At 51.7% G+C, this 24,024-nt stretch overlaps 1 long non-coding RNA gene across 1 annotated transcript in view; it reads right to left on the bottom strand.

The window, feature by feature from the left end:
- Positions 1-24,024, bottom strand: part of LOC138750347 (uncharacterized) — a 265,886-nt gene that overhangs the window by 74,876 nt on the left and 166,986 nt on the right. The window lies entirely within an intron of this gene.

Genomic DNA, 24,024 nt, shown 5'->3' with positions numbered 1-24,024 from the left:
GAGCAGGGGAAATGGATTGCAAAAAGTTGGGAACCGTGGAGGACAATGCATGACAGAGGGGAAACAAACAGAGCAGGGGGAATGGATTGCAAAAAGTTGGTAAGCGTGGAGGACACTGCAGAACAGAGGGGAAACAAAGGGAGCAGGGCGAACAGATTGTAAAAAAAGTGGGGAACCGTGGGGAACTCTGCAGAACAGTATGAAAAGAAAGCGAGCCGGGGGAATTGTTTGGAAAATATGAGGAACCGTGGGGAAAACTGCAGAACAGAGTTGAGACAAAGGAGCAGGGGGAACAGATTGGAAAAAGTGGGGAACCGTGGGGAACACGGAAGGACAGAGGGGAACCAAAGGGAACAAGGGGAACAGGTTGGAACAAGTGGTGTCCCATGGGTAACACTGCAAGGCAGAGGGGAACCAAAGGGAGCAGGGGGTACGGATTGGAAAAAGTGCGGAAGCGTCGGGAACACTGCAGAACAGAGGAGAGCCAAAGGGAGCAGGGGGAACGAATTGGAAAAAGTGGGGAAGCGTCGGGAACACTGCAGAACAGAGGGGAACCAAAGGGAGCAGAGGGAACGGATTGGAAAAAGTGGGGAACCGTGGGGCTCACTGCATGACAGAGGCGAACCAAAGGGATCAGGGGGAACAGATAGGAAAAAATTGGGGAACTGTGAAAACACTGCATGACAGAGGGGAACCTAAGGGAACAGGAGGTACAGGTTGGAAAAAGTGGGGAACCGTGGGGAACACTGCAGAACAGTATGAAACCAAAGCGAGCCGGGGGAACAGATTGGAAAAAGTGGGGAACCGTGTGGAAAAATGCAGAACAGTGGGGAAACAAAGGGTGCAGGAGGAACAGATTAGAAGAAGTGGGGTAGCGTGTGGAAAAATGCACAACAGTGGGGAACCAAAGGGAGCAGGGGGTACAGGATGGAAAAAAATGTGGAGAATCGTGGGGAACACTGCAGAATAGAGGGGAACCAAAGGGAGCAGGGGGAACGGATTGGAAAAAGTGGGGAAGCGTCGGGAACACTGCAGAACAGAGGCGAACCAAATGGAACAGGGGGAACGGATTGGAAAAAGTGGGGAATCATGGGGGACACTGCAGGGCAGAGGAGAACCATAGGGAGCAGGGGGTACAGGTTGGAAAAAGTGGTATCCCATGGGTAACACTGCAAGGCAGAGGGGAACCATAGGGAGCAGGGGGTACAGTGTGTAAAAAAAATGTGGAGAATCGTGGGGAACACTGTAGAATAGAGGGGAACCAAAGGCAGCAGGGGGAACGGATTGCAAAAAGTGGCGGTGTTTCGGGAACACTGCAGAACAGAGGAGAACCAAAGGGAGCAGGGGGAACAGATTGGAAAAAGTAGGGAACCGTGTGGAAAAATGCAGAAAGGTGGGAAACCAAAGGGAGCAGGGGGAACGAATTGGAAAAGGTGGAGAACTGTGGGGAACACTGCATGACAGAGGGGAACCAAAGGGATCAGGTGGAACAGATAGGAAAAAATTGGGGAACTGTGAAAACACTGCATGACAGAGGGGAACCAAAGGGAACAGGAGGTACAGGTTGGAAAAAGTGGGGAACCGTGGAGGACACTGCAGGACAGAGGGGAACCAAAGGGAGCAGGGCGAACAGATTGTAAAAAAGTGGGGAACCGTGGCCAAAACTGCAGAACAGTATGAAACCAAAGCGAGCCGGGGGAACAGTTTGGAAAATGTGGGGAACCGTGGAGATCACTGCAGAACAGAGGGGAACCAAAGGGAGCACGGGAACGGATTGGAAAAAGTGGGGAACCGTGGGGAACACTGAACAATAGAGGGGAACCAAAGGGAGCAGGGGAAATGGATTGGAAAAAGTGGGGAACCGTGGGAAACACTGCAGAACCAAAGGGAGCAGGTGGAACAGTTTGGAAAAAATGTGGAGAACCATAGCGAAAACTGCAGAACAGAGTGGAGCGAAAGGAGCAGGGGCAACAGATTGGAAAAAGTGGGGTCCCATGGGGAACACTGCAAGGCAGAGGGGAACCATAGGGAGCAGGGAGTACAGGATGGAAAAAAATGTGGAGAAACGTGGGGAACAATGCAGAATAGAGGGGAACAAAAGGGAGCAGGGGGAACGTATTGGAAAAAGTGGGGAAGAGTCGGGAATACTGCAGAACAGAGGCAAACAAAAGGGAACAGGGGGAACGGATGGCAAAAAGTGGGGAATCATGGGGGACACTGCAGGGCAGAGGGGAACCATAGGGAGCAGGGGGTGCTGGTTGGAAAAAATGTGGAGAACAGTGAGGAATCAAAGGGAGCAGGGGGAACAGATTGGAAAAAGTGGGAAATCGTGGGGAGTTCTGCAGAACAGAGGTGAACCAAAGGAAGCAGGGGGAACAGATTGGAAAAAGTGGGGAACAGTGTGGAAAAATGCAGAACAGAGGGGAACCAGAGGTAGCAGGGGAAACAGATTGGAAAAAAGTGGGGAACCGTGGGGAACACTGCAGAACAGTATGAAACCAAAGCGAGCAGGGGGAACACTTTGGAAAATGTGGGGAACCGTGGGGATCACTGCAGAACAGAGGGGAACCAATAGGAGCAGAGGAACGCATTGGAAAAAGTGGGGAACCGTGGGGAACACTGCAGAACAGTATGAAACCAAAGCGAGCAGGGGGAAAAGATTGGAAAAAGTGGGGAATCGTGGGGAGTTCTGCAGAACAGAGGTGAACCAAAGGAAGCAGGGGGAACAGATTGGAAAAAGTGGGGAACAGTGTGGAAAAATGCAGAACAGAGGGGAACCAGAGGTAGTAGGGGAAACAGATTGGAAAAAGTGGGGAACCGTGGGGTACACTGCAGAACAGAGGGGCACCAAAGGGAGCAGAGGGAACACATTGGAATAAGTGGGGAACTGTGGGGAATACTGCACGACAGAGGGGAACCAAAGGAAGCAGGGGGAACGGATTGTAAAAAGTTGGGCCCATGGGGAACACTGTAGGACAGATGGGAATCAAAGGGAGCAGGGGGAACTGATTGCAAAAAGTTGGGAACCGTGGAAGACAATGCAGGACAGAGGGGAAACAAACAGAGCAGGGGTAATGGATTGCAAAAAGTTGGTAAGCGTGGAGGACACTGCAGAACAGAGGGGAACCAAAGGGAGCAGGCCGAACAGATTGTAAAAAAGTGGGGAACCGTGGGGAACGCTGCAGAACAGTGTGAAAAGAAAGCGAGCCGGGGGAATGGTTTGGAAAATGTGGGGAACCGTGGGGAAAACTGCAGAACAGAGTGGAGCCAAAGGAGCAGGGGCAACAGAGTGGAAAAAGTGGGGAACCGTTTGGAACACTGCACGACAAAGGGGAACCAAAGGAAGCAGGGGGAACGGATTGTAAAAAGTGGGGCCCATGGGGAACACTGCAGGACAGAGGGGAAACAAAGGGAGCAGGGGGAATGGATTGCAAAATGTGGGGAACCATGCGGAAAACTGCAGAACAGAGTGGAGCCAAAGGAGCAGGGGGAACAGATTGCAAAAAGTGGGGCCCATGGGGAACACTGCAGGACAGAGCGGAATCAAAGGGAGCAGGGGGAACAGATTTGAAAAAGTGGGGAACCGTGTGGAAAAATGCAGAACAGTGGGGAAACAAACAGAGCAGGGGGAATGGATTGCAAAAGGTTGGGAAGCGTGGAGGACACTGCAGAACAGAGGGGAACCAAAGGGAGCAGGGCGAACAGATTGTAAAATAGTGGGGAACCGTGGGGAACGCTGCAGGACAGTATGAAACCAAAGCGAGCCGGGGGAATGGTTTGGAAAATGTGGGGAACCTTGGGGAAAACTGCAGAACAGAGTGGAGCCAAAAGAGCAGGGGGAACAGATTGGAAAAAGTGGGGAACTGTGGGGAAAACTGCAGAACAGAGCAGAACCAAAGGGAGCAGGGGGAACAGATTGGAAAAAGTGGGGAACCGATTGGAAAAAGTAGGGACACGTGTGGAAAGATGCAGAAAGGTGGGGAACCAAAGGGAGCAGGGGGAAAGAATTGGAAAATGTGGAGAACTGTGGGGAACACTGCAGAAGAGAGGGGAACCAAAGGGAGCAGAGGGAACGGATTGGAAAAAGTGGGGAACCGTGGGGAACACTGCACGACAGAGGGGAACCAAAGGGATCGGGGGAACAGATAGGAAAAAATTGGGGAACTGTGAAAACAGTGCATGACAGAGGGGAACCATAGGGAGCAGGAGGTACAGGTTGGAAAAAGTGGGGAACCGTGGAGGACACTGCAGGACAGATGGGAACCAAAGGGAGCAGGGCGAACAGATTGTAAAAAAGTGGGGAACCATGGGGATCACTGCAGAACAGAGGGGAACCAAAGGGAGCAGGGGAACGCATTGGAAAAAGTGGGGAACCGTGGGGAACACTGCAGAACAGTGAGGAACCAAAGGGAGCAGGGGGAACAGATTGGAAAAAGTGGGGAACCGTGTGGAAAAATGCAGAACAGTGGGAAAACAAAGGCTGCAGGAGGAACAGATTAGAAGAAGTGGGGTACCGTGTGGAAAAATGCAGAAGAGTGGGGAACCAAAGGGAGCAGGAGGAACAGATTGGAAAAAGTTGAGAACAGTGGGGAAAACTGCAGAGCAGAGCGGAACCAAAGGGAGCATGGGGAACAGTTCGGAAAAGTGGAGACCCGTGGGGAACAATGCAGAACAGAGAGGAACCAAAGGGAGCAGGGGGAACAGATTGGAAAAAGTGGGGAACCGTGTGGAAAAATGCAGAACAAAGGGGAACCAAAGGGAGCAGGGGGAACAGATTGGAAAAAGTGGGGATTCGTGGAGAGATCTGCAGAACAGAGGTGAACCAAAGGAAGCAGGGGGAACGGATTGGAAAAAGTGGGGAACAGTGTGGAAAAATGCAGAACAGAGGGGAACCAGAGGTAGCAGGGGAAACAGATTGGAAAAAGTGGGGAACTGTGGGGAACACTGCAGAACAGAGGGCAAACAAACGGAGCAGGGGAAATGGATTGCAAAAAGTTGGGAACCGTGGAGGACAATGCATGACAGAGGGGAAACAAACAGAGCAGGGGGAATGGATTGCAAAAAGTTGGTAAGCGTGGAGGACACTGCAGAACAGAGGGGAAACAAAGGGAGCAGGGCGAACAGATTGTAAAAAAAGTGGGGAACCGTGGGGAACTCTGCAGAACAGTATGATAAGAAAGCGAGCCGGGGGAATGGTTTGGAAAATATGAGGAACCGTGGGGAAAACTGCAGAACAGAGTTGAGACAAAGGAGCAGGGGGAACAGATTGGAAAAAGTGGGGAACCGTGGGGAACACGGAAGGACAGAGGGGAACCAAAGGGAACAAGGGGAACAGGTTGGAAAAAGTGGTGTCCCATGGGTAACACTGCAAGGCAGAGATGAACCATAGGGAGCAGGGGGTACAGGATGGAAAAATGTGGAGAACCGTGAGGAAAACTGCAGAACAGTGAGGAACCAAAGGGAGCAGGGGGAACAGTTTTGAAAAAGTGGGGAACCGTGGGCAAAAATGCAGAACAGTGGGGAACAAAGGGAGCAGGAGGAACAGATTGGAAAAAGTTGAGAACAGTGGGGAAAACTGCAGAACAGAGCGGAACCAAAGGGAGCACGGGGAACAGCTCGGAAAAGTGGGGACCCGTGGGGAACAATGCAGAACAGATAGGAACCAAAGGGAGCAGGGGGAACAGATTGGAAAAAGTGGGGAACCGAGTCGAAAAATGCAGAACAAAGGGGAACCAAAGGGAGCTGGGGGAACAGATTGGAAAAAGTGGGGATTCGTGGAGAGATCTGCAGAACAGAGGTGAACCAAACGAAGCAGGGGGAACGGATTGGAAAAAGTGGGGAACAGTGTGAAAAAATGCAGAACAGAGGGGAACCAGAGTTAGCAGGGGAAACAGATTGGAAAAAGTGGCGAACTGTGGGGAACACTGCAGAACAGAGGGCAAACAAACGGAGCAGGGGAATGGATTGCAAAAAGTTGGGAACCGTGGAGGACAATGCAGGACAGAGGGGAAACAAACAGAGCAGGGGGAATGGATTGCAAAAAGTTGGTAAGCGTGGAGGACACTGCAGAACAGAGGGGAACCAAAGGGAGCAGGGCGAACAGATTGTAAAAAAGTGCGGAACCGTGGGGAACGCTGCAGAACAGTATGAAAAGAAAGCGAGCCGGGGGAATGGTTTGGAAAATGTGAGGAACCGTGGGGAAAACTGCAGAACAGAGTTGAGACAAAGGAGCAGGGGGAACAGATTGGAAAAATTGGGGAACCGTGGGGAACACTGCAGAACAGAGGGGAACCAAGCGGAGCAGGGGCAACGGATTGCAAAAAGTTGGGAACCGTGGAGAACACGGAAGGACAGAGGGGAACCAAAGGGAACAGCGGGAACAGGTTGGAAAAAGTGGTGTCCCATGGGTAAAACTGCAAGGCAGAGGGGAACCATAGGGAGCAGGGGGTACAGTATGTAAAGAAATGTGGAGAATCATGGGGAACACTGTAGAATAGAGGGGAACCAAAGGGAGCAGGGGGAACGGATTGGAAAAAGTGGGGAATCGTGCAGAACACTGCGGGACAGAGGGGAACCAAAGGGAATAGGGGGAACGGATTAGAAAAAGTGGGGAACCATGGGGAATACTGCAGGGCAGAGGGGAGCCTTAGGGAGCAGGGGCTACAGGTTGGAAAAAATGTGGAGAACCGTGAGGAACACTGCAGAACAGTGAGGAACCAAAGAGGGCAGGGGGAACAGATTAGAAAAAGTGGGGAACCGTGTGGAAAAATGCAGAACAGTGGGGAAACAAACAGAGCAGGGGGAATGGATTGCAAAAAGTTGGTAAGCGTGGAGGACATTGCAGAACAGAGGGGAACCAAAGGGAGCAGGGCGAACAGATTGTAAAATAGTGGGGAACCGTGGGGAACGCTGCAGAACAGAATGAAACCAAAGCGAGCCGGGGGAATCGTTTGGAAAATGTGGGGAACCTTGGGGAAAACTGCAGAACAGAGTGGAGCCAAAGGAGCAGGGGGAACAGATTGGAAAAAGTTGGGAACTGTGGGGAACACTGGAGAACAGAAGAGAACCAAAGGGAGCAGGGGGAACAGATTGGAAAAAGTGGGGAACCGATTGGAATAAGTAGGGAACCGAGTGGAAAAATGCAGAAAGGTGGGGAACCAAAGGGAGCAGGGGGAAAGAATTGGAAAATGTGGAGAACTGTGGGGAACACTGCAGAACAGAGGGGAACCAAAGGGAGCAGAGGGAACGGATTGGAAAAAGTGGGGAACCGTGGGGAACACTGCACGACAGAGGGGAACCAAAGACATCAGGGGGAACAGATAGGAAAAAATTGGGGAACTGTGAAAACACTGCATGACAGAGGGGAACCAAAGGGAGCAGTAGGTACAGGTTGGAAAAAGTGGGGAACCGTGGAGGACACTGCAGGACAGAGGGAAACCAAAGGGAGCAGGGCGAACAGATTGTAAAAAAGTGGGGAACCGTGGGGAACACTGCAGAACAGTTTGAAACCAAAGCGAGCAGGGGGAACAGTTTGGAAAATGTGGGGAACCGTAGGGAACACTGCAGAACAGAGGGGAACCAATAAGAGCAGGGGAACGCATTGGAAAAAGTGGGGAATCGTGGGGAACACTGCAGAACAGTGAGGAACCAAAGGGAGCAGGGAGAACAGATTGGAAAAAGTGGGGAACCGTGTGGAAAAATGCAGAACAGTGGGGAAACAAAGGGTGCAGGAGGAACAGATTAGAAGAAGTGGAGTAGCGTGTGGAAAAATGCACAACAGTGGGGAACCAAAGGGAACAGGGGGTAGAGGATGGAAAAAAATGTGGAGAATCGTGGGGAACACTGCAGAATAGAGTTGAACCAAAGAGAGCAGGGGGAATGGATTGGAAAAAGTGGGGAAGCGTCGGGAACAATGCAGAACAGAGGCGAACCAAAGGGAACAGGGGGAATTGATTGGAAAAAGTGGGGAACCATGGGGGACACTGCAGGGCAGAGGAGAACCATAGGGAGCAGGGGGTACAGGTTGGAAAAATGTGGAGAACCGTGAGGAAAACTGCAGAACAGTGAGGAACCAAAGGGAGCAGGGGGAACAGTTTTGAAAAAGTGGGGAACCGTGGGCAAAAATGCAGAACAGTGGGGAACCAAAGGGAGCAGGAGGAACAGATTGGAAAAAGTTGAGAACAGTGGGGAAAACTGCAGAAAAGAGCGGAACCAAAGGGAGCACGGGGAACAGCTCGGAAAAGTGGGGACCCATGGGGAACAATGCAGAACAGAGAGGAACCAAAGGGAGAAGGGTGAACAGATTGGAAAAAGTGGGGAATCGTGGGGAGTTCTGCAGAACAGTGGGGACCCAAAGGGAGCAGGGGGAAAGGATTCGAAAAAGTGGGGAACCGAGTCGAAAAATGCAGAACAAAGGGGAACCAAAGGGAGCTGGGGGAACAGATTGGAAAAAGTGGGGATTCGTGGAGAGATCTGCAGAACAGAGGTGAACCAAACGAAGCAGGGGGAACGGATTGGAAAAAGTGGGGAACAGTGTGAAAAAATGCAGAACAGAGGGGAACCAGAGGTAGCAGGGGAAACAGATTGGAAAAAAGTGGGGAACCGTGGGGAACACTGCAGAACAGTATGAAACCAAAGCGAGCAGGGGGAACACTTTGGAAATTGTGGGGAACCGTGGGGATCACTGCAGAACAGAGGGGAACCAATAGGAGCAGAGGAACGCATTGGAAAAAGTGGGGAACCGTGGGGAACACTGCAGAACAGTATGAAACCAAAGCGAGCAGGGGGAAAAGATTGGAAAAAGTGGGGAATCGTGGGGAGTTCTGCAGAACAGAGGTGAACCAAAGGAAGCAGGGGGAACAGATTGGAAAAAGTGGGGAACAGTGTGGAAAAATGCAGAACAGAGGGGAACCAGAGGTAGTAGGGGAAACAGATTGGAAAAAGTGGGGAACCGTGGGGTACACTGCAGAACAGAGGGGCACCAAAGGGAGCAGAGGGAACACATTGGAATAAGTGGGGAACTGTGGGGAATACTGCACGACAGAGGGGAACCAAAGGAAGCAGGGGGAACGGATTGTAAAAAGTTGGGCCCATGGGGAACACTGTAGGACAGATGGGAATCAAAGGGAGCAGGGGGAACTGATTGCAAAAAGTTGGGAACCGTGGAAGACAATGCAGGACAGAGGGGAAACAAACAGAGCAGGGGTAATGGATTGCAAAAAGTTGGTAAGCGTGGAGGACACTGCAGAACAGAGGGGAACCAAAGGGAGCAGGCCGAACAGATTGTAAAAAAGTGGGGAACCGTGGGGAACGCTGCAGAACAGTGTGAAAAGAAAGCGAGCCGGGGGAATGGTTTGGAAAATGTGGGGAACCGTGGGGAAAACTGCAGAACAGAGTGGAGCCAAAGGAGCAGGGGCAACAGAGTGGAAAAAGTGGGGAACCGTTTGGAACACTGCACGACAAAGGGGAACCAAAGGAAGCAGGGGGAACGGATTGTAAAAAGTGGGGCCCATGGGGAACACTGCAGGACAGAGGGGAAACAAAGGGAGCAGGGGGAATGGATTGCAAAATGTGGGGAACCATGCGGAAAACTGCAGAACAGAGTGGAGCCAAAGGAGCAGGGGGAACAGATTGCAAAAAGTGGGGCCCATGGGGAACACTGCAGGACAGAGCGGAATCAAAGGGAGCAGGGGGAACAGATTGGAAAAAGTGGGGAACCGTGTGGAAAAATGCAGAGCAGTGGGGAAACAAACAGAGCAGGGGGAATGGATTGCAAAAAGTTGGGAAGCGTGGAGGACACTGCAGAACAGAGGGGAACCAAAGGGAGCAGGGCGAACAGATTGTAAAATAGTGGGGAACCGTGGGGAACGCTGCAGGACAGTATGAAACCAAAGCGAGCCGGGGGAATGGTTTGGAAAATGTGGGGAACCTTGGGGAAAACTGCAGAACAGAGTGGAGCCAAAAGAGCAGGGGGAACAGATTGGAAAAAGTGGGGAACTGTGGGGAAAACTGCAGAACAGAGCAGAACCAAAGGGAGCAGGGGGAACAGATTGGAAAAAGTGGGGAACCGATTGGAAAAAGTAGGGACACGTGTGGAAAGATGCAGAAAGGTGGGGAACCAAAGGGAGCAGGGGGAAAGAATTGGAAAATGTGGAGAACTGTGGGGAACACTGCAGAAGAGAGGGGAACCAAAGGGAGCAGAGGGAACGGATTGGAAAAAGTGGGGAACCGTGGGGAACACTGCACGACAGAGGGGAACCAAAGGGATCGGGGGAACAGATAGGAAAAAATTGGGGAACTGTGAAAACAGTGCATGACAGAGGGGAACCATAGGGAGCAGGAGGTACAGGTTGGAAAAAGTGGGGAACCGTGGAGGACACTGCAGGACAGATGGGAACCAAAGGGAGCAGGGCGAACAGATTGTAAAAAAGTGGGGAACCATGGGGATCACTGCAGAACAGAGGGGAACCAAAGGGAGCAGGGGAACGCATTGGAAAAAGTGGGGAACCGTGGGGAACACTGCAGAACAGTGAGGAACCAAAGGGAGCAGGGGGAACAGATTGGAAAAAGTGGGGAACCGTGTGGAAAAATGCAGAACAGTGGGAAAACAAAGGCTGCAGGAGGAACAGATTAGAAGAAGTGGGGTACCGTGTGGAAAAATGCAGAAGAGTGGGGAACCAAAGGGAGCAGGAGGAACAGATTGGAAAAAGTTGAGAACAGTGGGGAAAACTGCAGAGCAGAGCGGAACCAAAGGGAGCATGGGGAACAGCTCGGAAAAGTGGAGACCCGTGGGGAACAATGCAGAACAGAGAGGAACCAAAGGGAGCAGGGGGAACAGATTGGAAAAAGTGGGGAACCGTGTGGAAAAATGCAGAACAAAGGGGAACCAAAGGGAGCAGGGGGAACAGATTGGAAAAAGTGGGGATTCGTGGAGAGATCTGCAGAACAGAGGTGAACCAAAGGAAGCAGGGGGAACGGATTGGAAAAAGTGGGGAACAGTGTGGAAAAATGCAGAACAGAGGGGAACCAGAGGTAGCAGGGGAAACAGATTGGAAAAAGTGGGGAACTGTGGGGAACACTGCAGAACAGAGGGCAAACAAACGGAGCAGGGGAAATGGATTGCAAAAAGTTGGGAACCGTGGAGGACAATGCATGACAGAGGGGAAACAAACAGAGCAGGGGGAATGGATTGCAAAAAGTTGGTAAGCGTGGAGGACACTGCAGAACGGAGGGGAAACAAAGGGAGCAGGGCGAACAGATTGTAAAAAAAGTGGGGAACCGTGGGGAACTCTGCAGAACAGTATGATAAGAAAGCGAGCCGGGGGAATGGTTTGGAAAATATGAGGAACCGTGGGGAAAACTACAGAACAGAGTTGAGACAAAGGAGCAGGGGGAACAGATTGGAAAAAGTGGGGAACCGTGGGGAACACGGAAGGACAGAGGGGAACCAAAGGGAACAAGGGGAACAGGTTGGAAAAAGTGGTGTCCCATGGGTAACACTGCAAGGCAGAGATGAACCATAGGGAGCAGGGGGTACAGGATGGAAAAATGTGGAGAACCGTGAGGAAAACTGCAGAACAGTGAGGAACCAAAGGGAGCAGGGGGAACAGTTTTGAAAAAGTGGGGAACCGTGGGCAAAAATGCAGAACAGTGGGGAACAAAGGGAGCAGGAGGAACAGATTGGAAAAAGTTGAGAACAGTGGGGAAAACTGCAGAACAGAGCGGAAACAAAGGGAGCACGGGGAACAGCTCGGAAAAGTGGGGACCCGTGGGGAACAATGCAGAACAGATAGGAACCAAAGGGAGCAGGGGGAACAGATTGGAAAAAGTGGGGAACCGAGTCGAAAAATGCAGAACAAAGGGGAACCAAAGGGAGCTGGGGGAACAGATTGGAAAAAGTGGGGATTCGTGGAGAGATCTGCAGAACAGAGGTGAACCAAACGAAGCAGGGGGAACGGATTGGAAAAAGTGGGGAACAGTGTGAAAAAATGCAGAACAGAGGGGAACCAGAGTTAGCAGGGGAAACAGATTGGAAAAAGTGGCGAACTGTGGGGAACACTGCAGAACAGAGGGCAAACAAACGGAGCAGGGGAATGGATTGCAAAAAGTTGGGAACCGTGGAGGACAATGCAGGACAGAGGGGAAACAAACAGAGCAGGGGGAATGGATTGCAAAAAGTTGGTAAGCGTGGAGGACACTGCAGAACAGAGGGGAACCAAAGGGAGCAGGGCGAACAGATTGTAAAAAAGTGCGGAACCGTGGGGAACGCTGCAGAACAGTATGAAAAGAAAGCGAGCCGGGGGAATGGTTTGGAAAATGTGAGGAACCGTGGGGAAAACTGCAGAACAGAGTTGAGACAAAGGAGCAGGGGGAACAGATTGGAAAAATTGGGGAACCGTGGGGAATACTGCAGAACAGAGGGGAACCAAGCGGAGCAGGGGCAACGGATTGCAAAAAGTTGGGAACCGTGGAGAACACGGAAGGACAGAGGGGAACCAAAGGGAACAGCGGGAACAGGTTGGAAAAAGTGGTGTCCCATGGGTAAAACTGCAAGGCAGAGGGGAACCATAGGGAGCAGGGGGTACAGTATGTAAAGAAATGTGGAGAATCATGGGGAACACTGTAGAATAGAGGGGAACCAAAGGGAGCAGGGGGAACGGATTGGAAAAAGTGGGGAATCGTGCAGAACACTGCGGGACAGAGGGGAACCAAAGGGAATAGGGGGAACGGATTAGAAAAAGTGGGGAACCATGGGGAATACTGCAGGGCAGAGGGGAGCCTTAGGGAGCAGGGGCTACAGGTTGGAAAAAATGTGGAGAACCGTGAGGAACACTGCAGAACAGTGAGGAACCAAAGAGGGCAGGGGGAACAGATTAGAAAAAGTGGGGAACCGTGTGGAAAAATGCAGAACAGTGGGGAAACAAACAGAGCAGGGGGAATGGATTGCAAAAAGTTGGTAAGCGTGGAGGACATTGCAGAACAGAGGGGAACCAAAGGGAGCAGGGCGAACAGATTGTAAAATAGTGGGGAACCGTGGGGAACGCTGCAGAACAGAATGAAACCAAAGCGAGCCGGGGGAATCGTTTGGAAAATGTGGGGAACCTTGGGGAAAACTGCAGAACAGAGTGGAGCCAAAGGAGCAGGGGGAACAGATTGGAAAAAGTTGGGAACTGTGGGGAACACTGGAGAACAGAAGAGAACCAAAGGGAGCAGGGGGAACAGATTGGAAAAAGTGGGGAACCGATTGGAATAAGTAGGGAACCGAGTGGAAAAATGCAGAAAGGTGGGGAACCAAAGGGAGCAGGGGGAAAGAATTGGAAAATGTGGAGAACTGTGGGGAACACTGCAGAACAGAGGGGAACCAAAGGGAGCAGAGGGAACGGATTGGAAAAAGTGGGGAACCGTGGGGAACACTGCACGACAGAGGGGAACCAAAGACATCAGGGGGAACAGATAGGAAAAAATTGGGGAACTGTGAAAACACTGCATGACAGAGGGGAACCAAAGGGAGCAGTAGGTACAGGTTGGAAAAAGTGGGGAACCGTGGAGGACACTGCAGGACAGAGGGAAACCAAAGGGAGCAGGGCGAACAGATTGTAAAAAAGTGGGGAACCGTGGGGAACACTGCAGAACAGTTTGAAACCAAAGCGAGCAGGGGGAACAGTTTGGAAAATGTGGGGAACCGTAGGGAACACTGCAGAACAGAGGGGAACCAATAAGAGCAGGGGAACGCATTGGAAAAAGTGGGGAATCGTGGGGAACACTGCAGAACAGTGAGGAACCAAAGGGAGCAGGGAGAACAGATTGGAAAAAGTGGGGAACCGTGTGGAAAAATGCAGAACAGTGGGGAAACAAAGGGTGCAGGAGGAACAGATTAGAAGAAGTGGAGTAGCGTGTGGAAAAATGCACAACAGTGGGGAACCAAAGGGAACAGGGGGTAGAGGATGGAAAAAAATGTGGAGAATCGTGGGGAACACTGCAGAATAGAGTTGAACCAAAGAGAGCAGGGGGAATGGATTGGAAAAAGTGGGGAAGCGTCGGGAACAATGCAGAACAGAGGCGAACCAAAGGGAACAGGGGGAATTGATTGGAAAAAGTGGGGAACCATGGGGGACACTGCAGGGCAGAGGAGAACCATAGGGAGCAGGGGGTACAGGTTGGAAAAATGTGGAGAACCGTGAGGAAAACTGCAGAACAGTGAGGAACCAAAGGGAGCAGGGGGAACAGTTTTGAAAAAGTGGGGAACCGTGGGCAAAAATGCAGAACAGTGGGGAACCAAAGGGAGCAGGAGGAACAGATTGGAAAAAGTTGAGAACAGTGGGGAAAACTGCAGAAAAGAGCGGAACCAAAGGGAGCACGGGGAACAGCTCGGAAAAGTGGGGACCCATGGGGAACAATGCAGAACAGAGAGGAACCAAAGGGAGCAGGGGGAACAGATTGGAAAAAGTGGGGATTCGTGGAGAGATCTGCAGAACAGAGGTGAACCAAACGAAGCAGGGGGAACGGATTGGAAAAAGTGGGGAATCGTGGGGAGTTCTGCAGAACAGTGGGGACCCAAAGGGAGCAGGGGGAAAGGATTCGAAAAAGTGGGGAACCGAGTCGAAAAAAGTGGGGAACTGTGGGGAACACTGCAGAACAGAGGGCAAACAAACGGAGCAGGGGAATGGATTGCAAAAAGTTGGGAACCGTGGAGGACAATGCAGGACAGAGGGGAAACAAACAGAGCAGGGGGAATGGATTGCAAAAAGTTGGTAAGCATGGAGGACACTGCAGAACAGAGGGGAACCAAAGGGAGCAGGGCGAACAGATTGTAAAAAAGTGGGGAACCGTGGGGAACGCTGCAGAACAGTATGAAAAGAAAGCGAGCCGGGGGAATGGTTTGGAAAATGTGAGGAAACGTGGGGAAAACTGCAGAACAGAGTTGAGACAAAGGAGCAGGGGGAACAGATTGGAAAAAGTGGGGAACCGTGGGGAACACTGCAGAACAGAGGGGAACCAAGCGGAGCAGGGGCAACGGATTGCAAAAAGTTGGGAACCGTGGAGAACACGGAAGGACAGAGGGGAAACAAAGGGAACAGCGGGAACAGGTTGGAAAAAGTGGTGTCCCATGGGTAACACTGCAAGGCAGAGGGGAACAATAGGGAGGAGGGGGTACAGTATGTAAAGAAATGTGGAGAATCATGGGGAACACTGTAGAATAGAGGGGAACCAAAGGGAGCAGGGGGAACGGATTGGAAAAAGTGGGGAAGCGTCGGGAACACTGCAGAACAGAGGAGAACCAAAGGGAGCAGGGGGAACAGATTGGAAAAAGTCGGGAACCGATTGGAAAAAGTAGGGAACCGTGTGGAAAAATGCAGAAAGGTGGAGAACCAAAGGGAGCAGGGGGAATGAATTGGAAAAGGTGGTGAACTGTGAGGAACACTGCAGAACAGAGGGGAACCAAAGGGAGCAGAGGGAACGGATTGGAAAAAGTGGGGAACCGTGGGGCACACTGCATGACAGAGGGGAACCAAAGGGATCAGGGGGAACAGATAGGAAAAAATTGGGGAACTGTGAAAACACTGCATGACAGAGGGGAACCAAAGGGAACAGGAGGTACAGGTTGGAAAAAGTGGGGAACCGTGGAGGACACTGCAGAACAGAGGGGAACCAGAGGGAGCAGGGGAAACAGATTGGAAAAAGTGGGGAACTGTGGGGAACACTGCAGAACAGAGGGGCACCAAAGGGAGCAGAGGGAACGCATTGGAAAAAGTGGGGAACCGTTTGGAACACTGCACGACAGAGGTGAAGCAAAGGAAGCAGGGGGAACGGATTGTAAAAAGTGGGGCCCATGGGGAACACTGCAGAACAGAGGGGAAACAAATGGAGCAGGGGGAATGGATTGCAAAATGTGTGGAACCATGGGGAAAACTGCAGAACAGAGTGGAGCCAAAGGAGCAGGGGGAACAGATTGCAAAAAGTGGGGCCCATGGGGAACACTGCAGGACAGAGCGGAATCAAAGGGAGCAGGGGGAACTGATTTGAAAAAGTGGGGAATCGTGCAGAACACTGCGGGACAGAGGGGAACCAAAGGGAGCAGGGGGAACGGATTAGAAAAAGTGGGGAACCATGGGGAATACTGCAGGGCAGAGGAGAGCCATAGGGAGCAGGGGCTACAGGTTGGAAAAAATGTGGAGAACCGTGAGGAACACTGCAGAACAGTGAGGAACCAAAGGGAGCAGGGGGAACAGATTGGACAAAGTGGGGAACCGTGTGGAAAAATGCAGAACAGTGGGGAAACAAATAGAGCAGGGGGAATGGATTGCAAAAAGTTGGGAAGCGTTGAGGACATTGCAGAACAGCGGGGAACCAAAGGGAGCAGGGCGAACAGATTGTAAAATAGTGGGGAACCATGGGGAACGCTGCAGAACAGTATGAAACCAAAGCGAGCCGGGGGAATGGTTTGGAAAATGTGGGGAACCTTGGGGAAAACTGCAGAACAGAGTGGAGCCAAAGGAGCAGGGGGAACAGATTGGAAAAAGTGGGGAACTGTGGGGAACACTGCAGAACAGAGCAGAACCAAAGGGAGCAGGGGGAACAGATTGGAAAAAGTGGGGAACCGATTGGAAAAAGTAGGGAACCGTGTGGAAAAATGCAGAAAGGTGGGGAACCAAAGGGAGCAGGGGGAAAGAATTGGAAAATGTGGAGAACTGTGGGGAACACTGCAGAACAGAGGGGAACCAAAGGGAGCAGAGGGAACGGATTGGAAAAAGTGGGGAACCGTGGGGAACACTGCACGACGGAGGGGAACCAAAGGGATCGGGGGAACAGATAGGAAAAAATTGGGGAACTGTGAAAACACTGCATGACAGAGGGGAACCATAGGGAGCAGGAGGTACAGGTTGGAAAAAGTGGGGAACCGTGGAGGACACTGCAGGACAGAGGGGAACCAAAGGGAGCAGGGGGAACAGATTGGAAAAAGTGGGGAACCGATTGGAAAAAGTAGGGAACCGTGTGGAAAAATGCAGAAAGGTGGGGAACCAAAGGGAGCAGGGGGAAAGAATTGGAAAATGTGGAGAACTGTGGGGAACACTGCAGAACAGAGGGGAACCAAAGGGAGCAGAGGGAACGGATTGGAAAAAGTGGGGAACCGTGGGGAACACTGCACGACGGAGGGGAACCAAAGGGATCGGGGGAACAGATAGGAAAAAATTGGGGAACTGTGAAAACACTGCATGACAGAGGGGAACCATAGGGAGCAGGAGGTACAGGTTGGAAAAAGTGGGGAACCGTGGAGGACACTGCAGGACAGAGGGGAACCAAAGGGAGCAGGGCGAACAGATTGTAAAAAAGTGGGGAACCGTGGGGAACACTGCAGAACAGTATGAAACCAAAGCGAGCAGGGGGAACAGTTTGGAAAATGTGGGGAACTGTGGGGATCACTGCAGAACAGAGGGGAACCAAAGGGAGCAGGGGAACGCATTGGAAAAAGTGGAGAACCGTGGGGAACACTGCAGAACAGTGAGGAACCAAAGGGAGCAGGGGGAACAGATTGGAAAAAGTGGGGAACCATGTGGTAAAATGCAGAACAGTGGGGAAACAAAGGGTGCAGGAGGAACAGATTAGAAGAAGTGGGGTACCGTGTAGAAAAATGCAGAAGAGTGGGGAACCAAAGGGAGCAGGAGGGACAAATTGGAAAAAGTTGAGAACAGTGGGGAAAACTGCAGAGCAGAGAGGAACCAAAGGGAGCAGGGGGAACAGCTCGGAAAAGTGGAGACCCGTGGGGAACAATGCAGAACAGAGAGGAACCAAAGGGAGCAGGGGGAACAGATTGGAAAAAGTGGGGAACCGTGTGGAAAAATGCAGAACAAAGGGGAACCAAAGGGAGCAGGGGGAACAGATTGGAAAAAGTGGGGATTCGTGGAGAGATCTGCAGAACAGAGGTGAACCAAAGGAAGCAGGGGGAACGGATTGGAAAAAGTGGGGAACAGTGTGGAAAAATGCAGAACAGAGGGGAACCAGAGGTAGCAGGGGAAACAGATTGGAAAAAGTGGGGAACTGTGGGGAACACTGCAGAACAGAGGGCAAACAAACGGAGCAGGGGAAATGGATTGCAAAAAGTTGGGAACCGTGGAGGACAATGCATGACAGAGGGGAAACAAACAGAGCAGGGGGAATGGATTGCAAAAAGTTGGTAAGCGTGGAGGACACTGCAGAACAGAGGGGAAACAAAGGGAGCAGGGCGAACAGATTGTAAAAAAAGTGGGGAACCGTGGGGAACTCTGCAGAACAGTATGAAAAGAAAGCGAGCCGGGGGAATTGTTTGGAAAATATGAGGAACCGTGGGGAAAACTGCAGAACAGAGTTGAGACAAAGGAGCAGGGGGAACAGATTGGAAAAAGTGGGGAACCGTGGGGAACACGGAAGGACAGAGGGGAACCAAAGGGAACAAGGGGAACAGGTTGGAACAAGTGGTGTCCCATGGGTAACACTGCAAGGCAGAGGGGAACCAAAGGGAGCAGGGGGTACGGATTGGAAAAAGTGGGGAAGCGTCGGGAACACTGCAGAACAGAGGAGAACCAAAGGGAGCAGGGGGAACGAATTGGAAAAAGTGGGGAAGCGTCGGGAACACTGCAGAACAGAGGGGAACCAAAGGGAGCAGAGGGAACGGATTGGAAAAAGTGGGGAACCGTGGGGCTCACTGCATGACAGAGGCGAACCAAAGGGATCAGGGGGAACAGATAGGAAAAAATTGGGGAACTGTGAAAACACTGCATGACAGAGGGGAACCTAAGGGAACAGGAGGTACAGGTTGGAAAAAGTGGGGAACCGTGGGGAACACTGCAGAACAGTATGAAACCAAAGCGAGCCGGGGGAACAGATTGGAAAAAGTGGGGAACCGTGTGGAAAAATGCAGAACAGTGGGGAAACAAAGGGTGCAGGAGGAACAGATTAGAAGAAGTGGGGTAGCGTGTGGAAAAATGCACAACAGTGGGGAACCAAAGGGAGCAGGGGGTACAGGATGGAAAAAAATGTGGAGAATCGTGGGGAACACTGCAGAATAGAGGGGAACCAAAGGGAGCAGGGGGAACGGATTGGAAAAAGTGGGGAAGCGTCGGGAACACTGCAGAACAGAGGCGAACCAAATGGAACAGGGGGAACGGATTGGAAAAAGTGGGGAATCATGGGGGACACTGCAGGACAGAGGAGAACCATAGGGAGCAGGGGGTACAGGTTGGAAAAAGTGGTATCCCATGGGTAACACTGCAAGGCAGAGGGGAACCATAGGGAGCAGGGGGTACAGTGTGTAAAAAAAATGTGGAGAATCGTGGGGAACACTGTAGAATAGAGGGGAACCAAAGGCAGCAGGGGGAACGGATTGCAAAAAGTGGCGGTGTTTCGGGAACACTGCAGAACAGAGGAGAACCAAAGGGAGCAGGGGGAACAGATTGGAAAAAGTAGGGAACCGTGTGGAAAAATGCAGAAAGGTGGGAAACCAAAGGGAGCAGGGGGAACGAATTGGAAAAGGTGGAGAACTGTGGGGAACACTGCATGACAGAGGGGAACCAAAGGGATCAGGTGGAACAGATAGGAAAAAATTGGGGAACTGTGAAAACACTGCATGACAGAGGGGAACCAAAGGGAACAGGAGGTACAGGTTGGAAAAAGTGGGGAACCGTGGAGGACACTGCAGGACAGAGGGGAACCAAAGGGAGCAGGGCGAACAGATTGTAAAAAAGTGGGGAACCGTGGCCAAAACTGCAGAACAGTATGAAACCAAAGCGAGCCGGGGGAACAGTTTGGAAAATGTGGGGAACCGTGGAGATCACTGCAGAACAGAGGGGAACCAAAGGGAGCACGGGAATGGATTGGAAAAAGTGGGGAACCGTGGGGAACACTGAACAATAGAGGGGAACCAAAGGGAGCAGGGGAAATGGATTGGAAAAAGTGGGGAACCGTGGGAAACACTGCAGAACCAAAGGGAGCAGGTGGAACAGTTTGGAAAAAATGTGGAGAACCATAGCGAAAACTGCAGAACAGAGTGGAGCGAAAGGAGCAGGGGGAACAGATTGGAAAAAGTGGGGTCCCATGGGGAACACTGCAAGGCAGAGGGGAACCATAGGGAGCAGGGAGTACAGGATGGAAAAAAATGTGGAGAAACGTGGGGAACAATGCAGAATAGAGGGGAACAAAAGGGAGCAGGGGGAACGTATTGGAAAAAGTGGGGAAGAGTCGGGAATACTGCAGAACAGAGGCAAACAAAAGGGAACAGGGGGAACGGATGGGAAAAAGTGGGGAACCATGGGGGACACTGCAGGGCAGAGGGGAACCATAGGGAGCAGGGGGTGCTGGTTGGAAAAAATGTGGAGAACAGTGAGGAATCAAAGGGAGCAGGGGGAACAGATTGGAAAAAGTGGGGAACCGTGTGGAAAAATGCAGAACAGTGGGGAACCAAAGGGAGCAGGGGGAAAAGATTGGAAAAAGTGGGGAATCGTGGGGAGTTCTGCAGAACAGAGGTGAACCAAAGGAAGCAGGGGGAACAGATTGGAAAAAGTGGGGAACAGTGTGGAAAAATGCAGAACAGAGGGGAACCAGAGGTAGTAGGGGAAACAGATTGGAAAAAGTGGGGAACCGTGGGGTACACTGCAGAACAGAGGGGCACCAAAGGGAGCAGAGGGAACACATTGGAAAAAGTGGGGAACCGTGGGGAACACTGCACGACGGAGGGTAACCAAAGGGATCGGGGGAACAGATAGGAAAAAATTGGGGAACTGTGAAAACACTGCATGACAGAGGGGAACCATAGGGAGCAGGAGGTACAGGTTGGAAAAAGTGGGGAACCGTGGAGGACACTGCAGGACAGAGGGGAACCAAAGGGAGCAGGGCGAACAGATTGTAAAAAAGTGGGGAACCGTGGGGAACACTGCAGAACAGTATGAAACCAAAGCGAGCAGGGGGAACAGTTTGGAAAATGTGGGGAACTGTGGGGATCACTGCAGAACAGAGGGGAACCAAAGGGAGCAGGGGAACGCATTGGAAAAAGTGGAGAACCGTGGGGAACACTGCAGAACAGTGAGGAACCAAAGGGAGCAGGGGGAACAGATTGGAAAAAGTGGGGAACCATGTGGTAAAATGCAGAACAGTGGGGAAACAAAGGGTGCAGGAGGAACAGATTAGAAGAAGTGGGGTACCGTGTAGAAAAATGCAGAAGAGTGGGGAACCAAAGGGAGCAGGAGGGACAAATTGGAAAAAGTTGAGAACAGTGGGGAAAACTGCAGAGCAGAGAGGAACCAAAGGGAGCAGGGGGAACAGCTCGGAAAAGTGGAGACCCGTGGGGAACAATGCAGAACAGAGAGGAACCAAAGGGAGCAGGGGGAACAGATTGGAAAAAGTGGGGAACCGTGTGGAAAAATGCAGAACAAAGGAGAACCAAAGGGAGCAGGGGGAACAGATTGGAAAAAGTGGGGATTCGTGGAGAGATCTGCAGAACAGAGGTGAACCAAAGGAAGCAGGGGGAACGGATTGGAAAAAGTGGGGAACAGTGTGGAAAAATGCAGAACAGAGGGGAACCAGAGGTAGCAGGGGAAACAGATTGGAAAAAGTGGGGAACTGTGGGGAACACTGCAGAACAGAGGGCAAACAAACGGAGCAGGGGAAATGGATTGCAAAAAGTTGGGAACCGTGGAGGACAATGCATGACAGAGGGGAAACAAACAGAGCAGGGGGAATGGATTGCAAAAAGTTGGTAAGCGTGGAGGACACTGCAGAACAGAGGGGAAACAAAGGGAGCAGGGCGAACAGATTGTAAAAAAAGTGGGGAACCGTGGGGAACTCTGCAGAACAGTATGAAAAGAAAGCGAGCCGGGGGAATTGTTTGGAAAATATGAGGAACCGTGGGGAAAACTGCAGAACAGAGTTGAGACAAAGGAGCAGGGGGAACAGATTGGAAAAAGTGGGGAACCGTGGGGAACACGGAAGGACAGAGGGGAACCAAAGGGAACAAGGGGAACAGGTTGGAACAAGTGGTGTCCCATGGGTAACACTGCAAGGCAGAGGGGAACCAAAGGGAGCAGGGGGTACGGATTGGAAAAAGTGGGGAAGCGTCGGGAACACTGCAGAACAGAGGAGAACCAAAGGGAGCAGGGGGAACGAATTGGAAAAAGTGGGGAAGCGTCGGGAACACTGCAGAACAGAGGGGAACCAAAGGGAGCAGAGGGAACGGATTGGAAAAAGTGGGGAACCGTGGGGCTCACTGCATGACAGAGGCGAACCAAAGGGATCAGGGGGAACAGATAGGAAAAAATTGGGGAACTGTGAAAACACTGCATGACAGAGGGGAACCTAAGGGAACAGGAGGTACAGGTTGGAAAAAGTGGGGAACCGTGGGGAACACTGCAGAACAGTATGAAACCAAAGCGAGCCGGGGGAACAGATTGGAAAAAGTGGGGAACCGTGTGGAAAAATGCAGAACAGTGGGGAAACAAAGGGTGCAGGAGGAACAGATTAGAAGAAGTGGGGTAGCGTGTGGAAAAATGCACAACAGTGGGGAACCAAAGGGAGCAGGGGGTACAGGATGGAAAAAAATGTGGAGAATCGTGGGGAACACTGCAGAATAGAGGGGAACCAAAGGGAGCAGGGGGAACGGATTGGAAAAAGTGGGGAAGCGTCGGGAACACTGCAGAACAGAGGCGAACCAAATGGAACAGGGGGAACGGATTGGAAAAAGTGGGGAATCATGGGGGACACTGCAGGACAGAGGAGAACCATAGGGAGCAGGGGGTACAGGTTGGAAAAAGTGGTATCCCATGGGTAACACTGCAAGGCAGAGGGGAACCATAGGGAGCAGGGGGTACAGTGTGTAAAAAAAATGTGGAGAATCGTGGGGAACACTGTAGAATAGAGGGGAACCAAAGGCAGCAGGGGGAACGGATTGCAAAAAGTGGCGGTGTTTCGGGAACACTGCAGAACAGAGGAGAACCAAAGGGAGCAGGGGGAACAGATTGGAAAAAGTAGGGAACCGTGTGGAAAAATGCAGAAAGGTGGGAAACCAAAGGGAGCAGGGGGAACGAATTGGAAAAGGTGGAGAACTGTGGGGAACACTGCATGACAGAGGGGAACCAAAGGGATCAGGTGGAACAGATAGGAAAAAATTGGGGAACTGTGAAAACACTGCATGACAGAGGGGAACCAAAGGGAACAGGAGGTACAGGTTGGAAAAAGTGGGGAACCGTGGAGGACACTGCAGGACAGAGGGGAACCAAAGGGAGCAGGGCGAACAGATTGTAAAAAAGTGGGGAACCGTGGCCAAAACTGCAGAACAGTATGAAACCAAAGCGAGCCGGGGGAACAGTTTGGAAAATGTGGGGAACCGTGGAGATCACTGCAGAACAGAGGGGAACCAAAGGGAGCACGGGAATGGATTGGAAAAAGTGGGGAACCGTGGGGAACACTGAACAATAGAGGGGAACCAAAGGGAGCAGGGGAAATGGATTGGAAAAAGTGGGGAACCGTGGGAAACACTGCAGAACCAAAGGGAGCAGGTGGAACAGTTTGGAAAAAATGTGGAGAACCATAGCGAAAACTGCAGAACAGAGTGGAGCGAAAGGAGCAGGGGGAACAGATTGGAAAAAGTGGGGTCCCATGGGGAACACTGCAAGGCAGAGGGGAACCATAGGGAGCAGGGAGTACAGGATGGAAAAAAATGTGGAGAAACGTGGGGAACAATGCAGAATAGAGGGGAACAAAAGGGAGCAGGGGGAACGTATTGGAAAAAGTGGGGAAGAGTCGGGAATACTGCAGAACAGAGGCAAACAAAAGGGAACAGGGGGAACGGATGGGAAAAAGTGGGGAACCATGGGGGACACTGCAGGGCAGAGGGGAACCATAGGGAGCAGGGGGTGCTGGTTGGAAAAAATGTGGAGAACAGTGAGGAATCAAAGGGAGCAGGGGGAACAGATTGGAAAAAGTGGGGAACCGTGTGGAAAAATGCAGAACAGTGGGGAACCAAAGGGAGCAGGGGGAAAAGATTGGAAAAAGTGGGGAATC

Source organism: Narcine bancroftii, unplaced genomic scaffold, assembly GCF_036971445.1.
Source record: "Narcine bancroftii isolate sNarBan1 unplaced genomic scaffold, sNarBan1.hap1 Scaffold_120, whole genome shotgun sequence".
Classification (NCBI taxonomy): domain Eukaryota; kingdom Metazoa; phylum Chordata; class Chondrichthyes; order Torpediniformes; family Narcinidae; genus Narcine; species Narcine bancroftii.
Note: the sequence above shows the minus strand (reverse complement) of the source record. Positions and strands in the feature narration are given on the sequence as shown.